General features: G+C 30.3%; 2 protein-coding genes across 2 annotated transcripts in view; one reads left to right on the top strand and one right to left on the bottom strand.

Annotated features, from left to right (window-relative positions):
- LOC145935782 (uncharacterized) overlaps nt 1-13841 on the bottom strand; it is a 233132-nt gene that overhangs the window by 54970 nt on the left and 164321 nt on the right. The window lies entirely within an intron of this gene.
- Nucleotides 2641-13841, top strand: part of LOC145936281 (ras-related protein Rap-2a) — a 33977-nt gene continuing 22776 nt past the window's right edge. Inside the window, exon 1 of the mRNA XM_083038337.1 lies at nt 2641-2919. The gene's annotated coding sequence lies outside the window, so the exon portion shown is untranslated. The remainder of the gene's footprint in view (nt 2920-13841) is intronic.

Here is a 13841-nt window from a genome sequence, read left to right as displayed (position 1 = left end):
TTACTTACAATCTCTAATTTGTTCTCGAAGAAGAAGAGAATCGGAAAGTGACATACCCTTGCAAAAAGATAGTAGGCGGTAGACACTTAGGGAAGATTAAATTAAATTCTGTCGGAACAAATTATTCACTCTTGAGAGATAACGTGTTTCAAACGGAAGACACCCGCTCTCCAGAAATAAGTCGAATTATTTCGGGTGGATAAATTCGCGCGTTGTCATTCATTCTCGTCTCAATCTCTCTCCTTTTTTCGTATTTGCAGCATTGCCTCAAGATATTTGATCGTTACAAAAAAAATTGGTCTTTTGCCACCATCGCTAAAATTTACTGCAAGATCGTACATTGATGAAATGTCATTTCAAAGTGCCGTTTAAGGTATATACGCGGAATTTATTACGAAAGTAATGAGGATTTTAAACCTTCATTGTTAGCGTGTCAATCATTCTTTCGAGATTAATTTTTCATGTACATATTGAATATGTATGTATATTCTATATTGAATAAGAAGTTTCAAGAAGGCTCTTAAGTGCTTAAGTAGGATATGAAAGCATTTTCATCATTACAAAACATTTTTTTGTTCGGATTCTAATGGGGGCACCCTTTTCCACGTATTCCGCTAAGTCTTTCTTGCGTTGCTTCCAGACAAGGAATTAAATAAATATGTTAGATTTTCTTTTCTGGGAGTTATATAGAAAGAGAAAAGACTGCAACATTGCTATAGAGAAAATATGTATAATTTTCTTTCGTATAACATCTTACAAATAATTCGATTTTTTTATTTTTAAAACAAATTGCGAATTGAGAAATAAGAAGTTATTTATACAATAGATGAATGAAATTATTATTCCAAAGAAATGGTTCTTGTATAAAGCTGTATAAAACCATGAAGAAACAAAAATCCTTCTTAAGATCTTTCCGTAGTAACCGTTTTCGCTTATCTTAAGTAGTAGCGATAGCTATATGGTCAGACACAAAAGAAGAGCATCAATGTATTTTTTCTTGCGCCTGATCGTACAATGCAAGATGAAATATAAAATCTTGTTCATACCATTGTGCTAAAATAATTGTATAAAATATACTTAGTCACGTAATTTATTTGCAGTAATATCATAAAGAACATGAATGTCTTTGTCTCTATTAGATAAAAAGCAGCATCTACTAAATACTTTATATAATGCATTATAATTGCGGACACTGAAAAAAATTCAATTAAGAAAGGCATGTAATATATAATATATTTTGATGATCTTTTTGTAAAATAATAGAAATATTATAAAAATTATTAATTTACACGCGAAAAACAAATTCTCTCCAAATTCGTATAAGATTGATACATGATATCAGAATACACCTAATATAGTAAAGGAACTTCGATCTTATCAAAGTTTAGTTTGCAAACATTGACTTCGTCCTAGATGCAGGTTAATAGTTTTCGAAAAGTTTCGGACGCAAAGGATCATGACAGCTCACGGATATTTAAGCACAAATTGGATTCGATTTTGCCGTGGGATACTGTGTGATATTCAAAACATGGTAATCTAAAGCCAAACTTCTGACCGATTTATAGAGATTAAAAAAAAGCATAAATACTAACTTTTTTGCATTATATACCAAATGCAAAAGAAAATATACTGTATTAATTTGATGTCGAAATAAACTGTCGATCAAGTATGTAATAAATAAACGAGAAAAAGAGAGAGAGAAAGAGACAGATAGATAGATACATTAGGTTGGCCAAAAAGTCATTGCGTTTTTTTCCAATAATGGACATACATGTCTTGAAATGTAACTTTATTCTACACCGCAAATTCATTATGTAACTTGACAACTGACGGTTCAAGCTTGTTTTAGAAAAAGAAAGTGCACGATTTCGTTAACAATTGTTTGTTTGCCGTCAATTTCAAAATAGAAAATCAAGAAGAACATTTTCGTCATATTTTGTTGTATTACTTTCGAAAAGGAAAAAGCACTGCAAGCTCATAAAAAGTTATATGACGTGTATGGTGAAGGTGCCTTAAAACTACGGCAGTGTCAGAATTGGTTTGCTCTGGAGATTTTCATGTTAAAGATGCATCACGCTCAAAAAAGCCAATCGAAGTTGATGATGACAAAATTAAGACATTGATCGAATCCATAATCATGAAGTTGCCGTAAAGATGGCAAAAGATAATCGAACAAAGTGGACAATATATTATTTAAATTCGTCTCTCATTTACCTACATAGAAAAAAAACGCAATGACTTTTTGGCGAACCTAATAGATATAATTTCTTCATTATTTTACATCTACATTATTTTGCGTTATAATTTTTGGTAATTGTAAGTTATTACCAAAGTATCGGATTATATGCTTAGAGGGGAAATCCGACGCATCGTTGTAAGCGAAATTTCATCGAAGATATTGGTTCAAGCATTCGCTTGCTCATATCAGGCTTGATCATCCTGCTTCATCGCGTTCTCCGTCAGGTGCTTCCTCCAGTCGAGGAGAGAAAGAAGAGCCATTCTGCGTGACAGAGATAACTCCGACACGGCTATACTCCTGTAGACTCTAGAGTGTATCCAGATGGTAATGCGCAGGTGGAAGAAGGTCGAACGAGAGCGCAGACGCCGACCGAAACTATCGAGGATACCACCCGGCACGGTACCGAAGTACCGGACAGAGCTAGCTCGTCCGCATTGCCGTATTCGTCTACACGCCAGCGTGTCCGATCGTCTATTCAGCGAGCCGCTAAGGAAACGCATATTCGGTGATCGGAGTGCCCGGCTTCGTGTGTTTCGCGAGAGTTTCGCGAGATTTCGGTGATACCAGCGCATCGTTTCCCCTCGATTTGGAGGACCGAGCTTTTCCCGCGCTTCGCACCAAGTCGATTTGCACCTGTTAAATACCACGCCACTTTCACTCTCGACGTGTCCTGTTTGCATGTAAGTAGAGCAAGAGACGTTTACGTTTTTTAACGCCGAACAACACCTGTAGGATTTTCAAAATACAGCATGGTCGGGAAATTCGATGAATGCGTGTCCTCGGAATAGCAATTTCGGAATGCGCACGAGCATAAAGTATAATATGAATGAGCCTTCCACAAATTGGATGGGAGAATCATGATAAAGTGTGGAGCCCTCACGCTTTCTTCAAATATTAATTGTGAAGAGATACATAAAATACATATTAGTGTAATCGTTAACATTACTTCAAGTAATTTGTCGCAAGTAATATGAAACAAATTAATCGTATTTTTTAAACATTGCTATTTCTAAATGTCACTAATTTCAAATAGTTATATAATTATATGTTATATAATTTTAATATAATTATATTTTATATTTTATAATATTTTACAATTATTTCAAACTGTTATTATTTAGCAATATAAGCAGGAAGAATTAGATATAAATATGTTTTAGAAAACAAAATTCTAAAAAAATTTTATAAAAATAATATTTTTTCTCGAAAACTTTTAAAGTTATAAATAACTAAATGTTTCTTTTTTATAAAGACTGGAGAATGCAGTAAGCCACGTTTTAATAACATAGATTTATAATTTTGTATGTAAGATTACTCTACAATTTATTATATTTATTATTTATTAATCGCGTGATTATTATTTATCTGAATTATTCATATCTGAAATATCAAAAATAATATTCGCGAAGAAGAGGTATATAATGCTTATTCATTTAGGCTTTAATAATTATATTAATATAATTATATATCATATTCAAACAAAAGTTAATTAATAATTGTAGTGCTGCCGATTCATTTTCACTATATTGTTCACCGTATTATTACCTCTACTCACACAATATTCTACGTCGTGTCACCCCCCGTGTTGAACACAGTTTGCTACTCCACGCAAACTACCCAAATCATATCAACACATATATATGTATATATATGTATACCACACATATCCACAAGAAATAATAATCTTTGTTATTTTCATGATGATTATATTGTAAGAAATTGTGAAAATTTAACGTAATTGAAAATTTTAATTAAATATATCAATCAAAAAACACACATATGTATATATATGTTTGTGTGTGTATGTGTTTGAAAATATATATTTCTTTAGTTTAATGTAAAAATTTGATATAGAATTTGATGCGTTTTATTAACTATTTATATAATTGAATTAAATTGCAAAAAACAATTTTTAATATTATATAAAAAGTTTTTATTGTGTGTGTATATACAATATATATATATATATATATATATATATATGTATACGTATATGTATATATATTCAGTTGTAAGGCTAATTTAATAAATCAAGATATTTCAAATATAAAAGAGGAAAGAAAAACATTATCTCACGCATTATGTAAAAAGACAGACGATAAGTTGTTTTATAAAAGAAGCGATTGCAGAAAAATAATGCAATTTCTTACATAAGTTTTTCTTAATATATATAACTTTTTACTCTCCAAAAATAAAGTATCATCGGAATAGAAAAGTTCTCAATACGAGACATTATACTCGCGCTTCTAGCAGAAAATAACATTCGTATGTATTTTTAGCGAGCTAAATGAAACTGGATTGAAAGAAAGACGTGATATTTCCATTTACTCTTTTACTTTATTTTCCTTTACACGCGATACACATCTCTTTCCGTGCCGTAGCGTGTTTCTCGAGAGATATTCATTCTCTTGTTGCTCTTTTACGACGAATTGATCGTAGTGCGACACGAAGAATCGCTGGACCGAAATTTCCAATTAAGTTTCACATGAAAGACATTTACATTCTCGGAAGATATTCTCAATAGTGGCGCATTTCTCTCTCCCGGGCCCTATCTGCGGAATCCTTCCGAGTCAGGTGTCGGAACGGCGCAGTAGATTGCATCATTTACCGAAGTGCTTTCGAACCGCAACTTTAGCACACTCAGCGCACTGCGACCTTCAGCCGCACGTGCGTCTCTTTAACATTCAGTGATCGCGAAACGAGCGGCAGAGCTACGTTAATAAAACGCCGTAAAAGTCAATTTCACGGGTTTAAATTACAGCGTGAGAAGTAATCCCTGACGCGTTCTATAGATGCATTAGTACATAAGCTTCTTTGATAATTTAAGGCTCCTGGCTCCTTGTCGACCATGTCGAAATCGTGACGTCAGAGGCGAGAAAACACACGCTAAAATTTCTTAGATGCCATTTCGAAATAAAAATATATTTCGATGAAACAGCACTTCAGATGGCTTTAGCACACTCTTAAAAAACCCCGAAAACTATCCTTTCCCCTTTATAATCAATCAACAGCTGTAAAATGTAATATTATGAAGCCCAGTCCGTCTGGTCTTTCCACATGCGCAGTCATTCCACATGTCAAAGTCTGATATCTCGATCATTTTACAGCTGTTGATTGATTATAAAGGGAAAAGGATAGTTTTCGGGGTTTTTTAAGAGTGTGCTAAAGCCATCTGAAGTGCTGTTTAATTGAAATATCTTTTCATTAAAAAATGGCATCTAAGAATTTTCAGCGTGTGCTTTCTCGCTTCTGACGTCACAATCCAATATGGCCGCGGTGAGCACCCAGGAGCCTTAAAATTGCATAGAATTTTGTCGTCCTATATTCAACGATGTTTGAAAGCTCTCGTGTTGAAATTACTCTTCTACTTTGCTTTAATCCTATTTGGTTAATTTAAACAAATATCAAGTTTTATGCCAAGTTTAAGCAGAGAGTATGTGTTTCACACGTGGTGGTACGAAAGATACGATCTATTGCGTTTCAGTGAAAAGTTTTCTACGTAATCTCAGATAACTGTATATTCGTTCGTGTGAAACTTGAATTGAGTTTTTGACGTAGCTCGTCGGACGCTTTAATAGAAAAGCGATTAAGTTCGAAATTTCTGCCAGCAAATAGAATTTCAAAAAATTTGCCTCGAATTTTTCCTCGAATTTTTTCTCGCGAACATTTTAAACTAGCAAAAGTACGGTAATATCATTCGGCAATTATAATTATTATGATCAAGAGATTATACATGATATCATATTATGTTATAAATTGAGAGCGATGTTTGAAATGTCGGAAATATTTTATATATATGAATTATAAATATTCTATATATCAGAACATGTATAATTTTAAATCAAGTCTCTGATTTGTAAATCATATAATGACTCGTATCGTCTTTACCATCCGTTGTAACAATTTAATCATCACGTTTTACTGCGTAATTATTATTATAATCATTAACCATTCGATAATTTGCGCAAATGTACTACGTTTTTGCAACAAATTTTCGGAAAAAAAATTTGGAGACCTCGCAAACGGCGTTGTATTATCTTAATATCACGCTATGATCTTATAATCTCGTCCAAGTTATTTCACTTGCAGAGGTTTTTAGCAAGCACACCTTTCGACATTTGAACCAATGTTGCAAAACATAACTATCTTTTTTTTTTATTTTCTTTTTCAAGGATAAAATGCAACCTTTTCCAGCAAACAGCACTTCGAACTAGTAATTAGCAATTATTTGCATGGATGATGAGAGAGGTCGACGGCGTTTGAAGTCTTGGCTTCCTGCCAAGATGGTTTTGATAAACTGCGGCGCGCTTACTTCAAAACAATTCGGATCTAAATTAGAAAAGAGGACTGAGAGAAATAAGATATTCTCACATTCACGCGCTAAATGATTTGACTTTCAAGATTATTAATTTAATTAAATTAACCTCCTGTGCCTCTATACATTTTTAATATTGTACTTTGCCGCGTAGTATTAATAAATATTTTTAAAAAATCGAGATTTTTTTGTTTTTATTTTCTCTTGGAAGATTGATAGAGAAATAAAAAAAAAACGAATTAAATGAGTCGATTCGCATTTTGATACCATAAATTCTTTTTCTATAAATTAGTTTTTTTTTATATTTATTAATATTTAAAACAATTATAATATATTTTTAAAGAGAGGCAGAGAGAGGAAGAATTTTATATATTTTGGTTATAAGAATATTATATTGATAATATAATTGATTATAAATCTTGAAAATCAAGATACAACCTCTTGGTATATTAAGAGAATAATTATTAATTATAATCGAAAATTTTATTATCCACATTTGTACGCCAAGTATACGTATGCACATTCCGTAATTCCCCGTAATCACTAATTAGATCAATTCTGTGAATTATAAATAGCTACGCTGTGAATTGTAAATATACGCTTAGATATTGTGGAACGTACGACACGATGTCGCCCTATAACGATCATAGTAAATTGCAACATGGTTCGGTCACGCCAGAATAGATCAAGTGATGAGCTTCTGGTATACATTGTTAGGTGATATCGCAACGCGATAACACTATCGGGTCACTGTGTTAGTGTAACGCAGCGTTAACATCCTTACGTTAGAAAATTGCAGAATATTTATATGCTATCTAAAAATATTAGGTTAATGCCATTAGTTTAAAATAGTACTGTTACTGAAGATTTTTTCAGTTTTTTATATATTTATTAACAATTTTTTTAATATCTTCTGTATCACTAAAAAAAATTGTTAACTTGATTAAACCGTTCAACTAAATAATATTTTGTTGACTGATTATATAAAAATATTTAAATTAAATATAACATATTGAATCTAATAAAACGTATATTTGACTTATTAAATACTAATATACATATATGTTCAATTAACAAAATAGCAATTTAATTGAACGGTTTAGTCAAGTTAACAATTTTTTTTTCAGTGTGTGACTTATAATATTAATTATAAAATATATAATTAATTATATCATGAAATATAAAAATAATAAAGAACGACAGCAGTTTATTTGTCCTTAAAATCGAAAACGTAATATATTATAAATCATTTTTTTAATAAATATAATTTCAGATTTCAAACATTATTAAAAATAGAAATATTCAATCTCTTTCACATTATGCGAAGAAAATTGATATGTTTTCTATTGATATTAATACGATTATGAGAAAATGATACACTTTATATCAAAACATTTTCGTATATTTGGAGTACAATGCTCTTACCAGTTGAAATATTTGTGATTTATGATAACAATACACCGACAAGATAGATTCCAGAAATACTTTCTCGCATTGCGAAATTCGAGATAAGTTTTACAAGAGAGAGAACCATTTTAGGTATAATTTTTATTCAACGTACCTTCTGGTAAGATTTAAATTCAATTATTAGATTTATTCAAGCCAAGTTGAAAACTTAGCATGTAAAATATGAAAGATTATAATATATTGTAATCGCAATTTTCACAATTCTTGAGTCTTACAACGCCAGAGAATGTTTTGAAAAAAGAAATCAAATATTAATTATCTATTTAAAAATCATACATAAAAGCAGATTAATATATGTAGGAATTAAACATTTATAAAGAATTAAAGCAACATTAAAATTTTACATTTTTTTCTTTCTTCTTATTCTGCATTTATTCTTATAAAACTATTCTTGTTTAACTATAAATTTTATTATATAATTAGCTTTTCCGTGTATCGTAATGTACAGATATAAAACATTCTGACAAGAGGTCAAGAGCAAAAGTTAAGTTTACATCTCTGAGCAGCTTTTTTGAGTAGATTTTTCTCAGTTTCATCTGACTGTAAATTAACGAACGGAGAAATGTCATTAAATTAACACGCGTCGTCGACAGCGACTCCGACTTGTTTCATCGCGGGTATATTCTAGCCATCAATTAATTTCCTGAAGACTCGATTTCGTGGGTGCCGATTGATTAAGTATATTTCGAGCTTAGCCTTGTGCTAAGTTTAATCTCACGTCAGGCATACTACGATGCTAGTCCAATATATATATAAATCTAAATTAATTTAAACTTTAAATTGCCAATATACGCATGTGAAAACTAATTTTTAGATATAAATAAATTTATATATATATATATATATATATATAAATTTATTTATATATATTTATATATATATATATATATATATATCAACGAAAAGCATATGCATGTATACGTTTCCATTTATCTATTATCTATTTAGTATTTCCATATTCCATTTATTTCCGCCTACACTGCAATATAATTATTTCTGCTCTTCCGTTCCATTTCTATAAATGGAGGGTGAAAAAAGTAATCTCTCTTCGCATTTTCTTATCTTTGAATAAATATTCTATTTGTTGCAATCTTTTGTAAATGTTGAATATCATATTTCTCACAAGGCATTCGCATAAAAAATATTTTCCCATTACCAGTATATATCTATGTGAGTTTGTTAGTGTGTGAAAAAAATTCATGCGCGTTAAAAATATCTCTTTACCAGTGAGGACGTGGCGACGATTTGTCACTGCAGCGACAACATCGTAGATGAAAAACGATCTTTCTTGGTGTCACGTTTAATTTCCATTCATTAGCTTTTGTACTTTTTGATATACATATACATATTCTGCAGCATATAAGCACATATAGATAGATAGATAAGATTATTTATTGTATAGAACGTCGTAAATTCTCTGCGTTTGCTTCTTTTCTATGAATTAATTTAAAATTAATTGATTTTGTCAGATTAAATTCTTTAATATTCTTTAAGGCTCCTGGTACCTTGTCGACCATGTCGGAATCGTAACGTCAGAGGCGAGAAAACACACGCTAAAAATTTTTAGATGCCATTTCTAAATAAAAACATATTTGCATAAAATAACTTAAGATCTCTTTAATAGACTTCTAAAAAACGCCAAAAACTATCCTTTCCCCTTTATAATCAATCAACAGCTGTAAAATGTAATATTATGAGGCCCAGTCCGTCTGGTCTTTGCACATGCGCAGTCATTCCGCATGTCAAAGTCTGATATCTCGATCATTTTACGGTTGTTGATTGACTGTCAAGGGAGAAGAATAGTTTTCGGCGTTTTTTAGAAGTGTATTAAAGAGATCTTAAGTGTTATTTTATGCAAATGTGTTTTTATTTAGAAATGGCATCTAAGAAATCTCAACGTGTTATTTCTCGCCTCTGACGTCACGATTCCAATATGGCCGCGGTAAGCACCCAGGAGCCTTAAGCCATATAAATGACTGCAAGCATTATTACAAGTAATTTGTGAATAAATATTAAAATAGAAAATAAATCTCAGAATTTCCATTCTTCTTTTATTATTGACTAAACAATTATCCACATTTTTAATAACTGTATCTTATCTTATTTTAAACATTTTATAACTTTTTTAAACATATATGAAAAGAAATGCAAATTATATATAAATACGAGAAATGTTACAAAAGGATTAAGTTTAATTATTATTTCACTTAATAAAATATGTTACATAATAATTATTGTTGCATTTTAATTAGATGATCGTTATTTGTTACCTACGATGTTATTATTTATTGCGTATTATTGCTTTAAAGAGATTTCAAATGTGTCCTCTCAACTCAATTTTATACAGATACTCAAAGTGGAGATACATTTACAACGAATAATGAGGAGATAATTAAATAATTCACATGAAATATTATCTCTCACTCAACATTTTCCAACATATTTTCGAACAGTATTAATTTCATTTGCTGCATACTATACGAATTGGCCCATTGAATTTTCACTCAAAATTCACGCACACTGAATGTTCCCTTTTCAAACAATATTACAGTAGCAATGTATCACACACGATGTGATAAAATTTCGATAAAAAGTGATTGAAACGGTTCCTCTTTTTCTTGCTTCAGCATTTTTCGATTTATATCGTAAATAAATGGAAGTATGGATATATGTAAATGCATTAACAAGGTATATATGTATATGACAAATCTCGTCACGCTTGTAAAATGACGCATATTTAAATATAGATTGTTGAATAAAAACTGTAGTAATTAGATAACAACAACGATTGATTTTTTATCCCAAAAAATCGACCGAGTTAATATTCTATATATAAATATTTTCAAGATAAAAACACAGTCACGTCTTGTATAATCTATGGAAAAGAAGACTAATTTGTTTTGTACAAAAATGCATTATGTTTATATATATATATATATATATATATATATACACTTTAAATTAATTTGTACAATTTTGTTAATATACAATTTTACTGATATAAAAATAAGAGAGCGCGATGCAATATTTCAACGTATCTGTCATATAAAATCGCTTCAAATTATGTATAATGCTAGATTTCTGCATATTAAAATAAAATAAGTGCAAAACTGCATTACACACAGTCGGAGCAAATTAGCCCTCTGCAATCGAGCTCTGATATAATGTATTTACGCCTTTCAAAGACATCGTGACGTCACTTGTTAATTCTTGCGCTATCGGATTTTACGCTTTAATTAACGTTACTCAATTGGCATTTCTGTTACCGTTGCAAAAGTCGATTTCAGCATAAGCGAGTGGATTAGATCAAACTAGTAATAGGCTAATCTTTTCGTTAATTGTACCTATTTTTCGATATACTACAATATGAGTGCGCGACTCATAAAGTTTATTATCCATTTGCAAACGTGCTCTGGATTTTTCAAATGAATAGCACATGTTGCGCAATAAAACCCATGAACTCTGGGGACAGTATATTTTCAGCTTTTACCTCGATTAGCTCCTTCGGAATGAATTTTAGTTTACGAGAGAACGCGCTTGTCGTTTCAGATTTACATCCCTTCCGCTTTTCTCAAGCCGCTTGCATCCTGGTGTAATAATCCGCTTTAAATTGCGTTTTCGTCATTGATAAATTAATTGCGTTCTATTTATTAAAATAGTAAAGTTTCTGTCATCATCATAGATCAATGCGCATTTGCTTAATGAGTAAAGTGCGCCGTAAAATAAAAATATAAATGTATATTTTTTATTTGCATTTTGTACTTGAAAAATTTGTGTTAAATTTAACAAATATCACATGTCCCAAACGGTCCACAGAAATTTTTGTATTAATTTAACATAATACGGATATGTTAAATGATGACACGAATATTGTGTTAATATTTTAACATAAAATAAATGCAAACTTCAAGTAAACTTAAAATAAATTTTGTGTTAAATTAACATAGTTTTCATGTAAAAATTAACTTGAAAAATTGTTAATTTTACATTTTATCATCCCCACTTATATTATAAAGTAAAATTAACATCTTTTTTCTGTAAATTTTAACAGATAAATCTTGTTACTAATAATACCGAACATACTTATTATGTAAAATTAAAAGTAAATACACATTGTGTTATTTTTACACTTTTTTCAGTTATTTTAATAATTTAACATTTGAGTTCAATTAACACAACAGCAATATGTTAATTTAACACATGAATGTGTTAAATATTTAACACAAAAATTTTAACGGGGACCGTTTTTAACAAGAAAACACAAATTTTCCAACTGTGTATGACTCGCATTTTCCAACCGTGCACGCAAAGGGTCTTCTCTAATTTAAGCTATTAAAAATGTTAATCCTTCTTCTGCAAAGTGTCCGATTATATTATAAATTTTTTAATTTTTATATTTTTTAGTTTGTATTACAAAATAGAAAACAATGATAGCAACTTTAACTTGGTAGAAAATTAATATCATATTGAAGAGACAACAAATTCTTTAATTTTATTCATCTGTGGGGCAGGTTGAAAGATAAATTTTATCGAAAGAGAAAGAAAGAGGGAAAGAGCAGAGAGTATATTATATAAAAATATTCTATGATAATGTTTCATTGTTATTTGTGGAAAATTTGCGGATATTAATGACACCCATTAAAAGCCCATTTTCTCGCATGTCTTTAATGTTAATCATGATGAAAGCTAGCTTGTTGGCTTCATTGTGGAATGAAGTATACGTGCACACATGACGCGGACGAATAAACCTTGTTTGAGAATATTTTATGGGAGTGGGACATATGACACAATGTAAAGATTAAAAAGAAGAGCAAAACGACGCAGAATGATCAACTTGATAATTATGCGCGTCTGCGATCTTTTCGTGCTACTGATATCCGCTTTTCATGTTATAACGTAATCCATAATAAAATCCACAAAGAATACATGTATATATATATATATATATATGCAATTGCTGTATTTGCGTAGGAAGAATAAATATGGTACAAAGAAGAAACAGGGCAACGAGAAAGAAGAAATGTCCATTTATATAATACGTAGGATATAAAAAATTAATTAAAAAACTATGGCAGAACATTATTTTAATTTATTCATCACTAATTATAATAGTTATCGCTAAATAAATATTCATTTTGTTGATGATTCAGGATTATACAATTTATTAAAGAATCATAAGTTTACCGTTAGAATATTTAATGTATGTGTATGTATGTGTGTCACTAATTAAATATATAATTTGCAGATTAGATTTTCATGAATGAACAGCGGCTTGGTTATTCTCGTTCGTGAAAATGTAGAATGTAGTTACTATGCATGTCACAGAACGACACATTTGAATCTGCATTTAAATGCAATTTAATATATTACCAGATTTTACTAATAAATTAATTAAAGCGATATTCTTTAAAATTATTTATGCAATAGCACATATTACATAATAATTATACATCGTATGCATCTTATCCTAGCACTGCATATTACGTTACAAGTGTATTTTTTAGAAATAGATGTGTAATAATTTAGAATGATTTTTTAGAGATGAACAAAATTTCGATGTTCCCAAAATGATTGTTTCTAATCAATGGCAAATCTATTCGCAAGAATATTAATTTCGAATAATCGATAATGCACAAATGATTGCGGTTAGTTATGCAATGCGTTTTCGCCGCAACCTATCATCAAATTAATTACTAGACCTAATGTTTGCTAAAACAGAATCTGTAATCGGTATATTACGAATAGTACAGCAAAATGCGAATAGCATGCCAAAATGTTCGTTTACAATACCAAATAATTGCTGTACATATAATGTAAGTT

The sequence above is a fragment of the Prenolepis imparis genome, unplaced genomic scaffold, assembly GCF_030444845.1.
Source record: "Prenolepis imparis isolate NDT839.2.m4 unplaced genomic scaffold, iyPreImpa1.0 SCAF_5, whole genome shotgun sequence".
NCBI lineage: Eukaryota > Metazoa > Arthropoda > Insecta > Hymenoptera > Formicidae > Prenolepis > Prenolepis imparis.
This window is presented reverse-complemented; position numbering and strand designations above follow the sequence as displayed.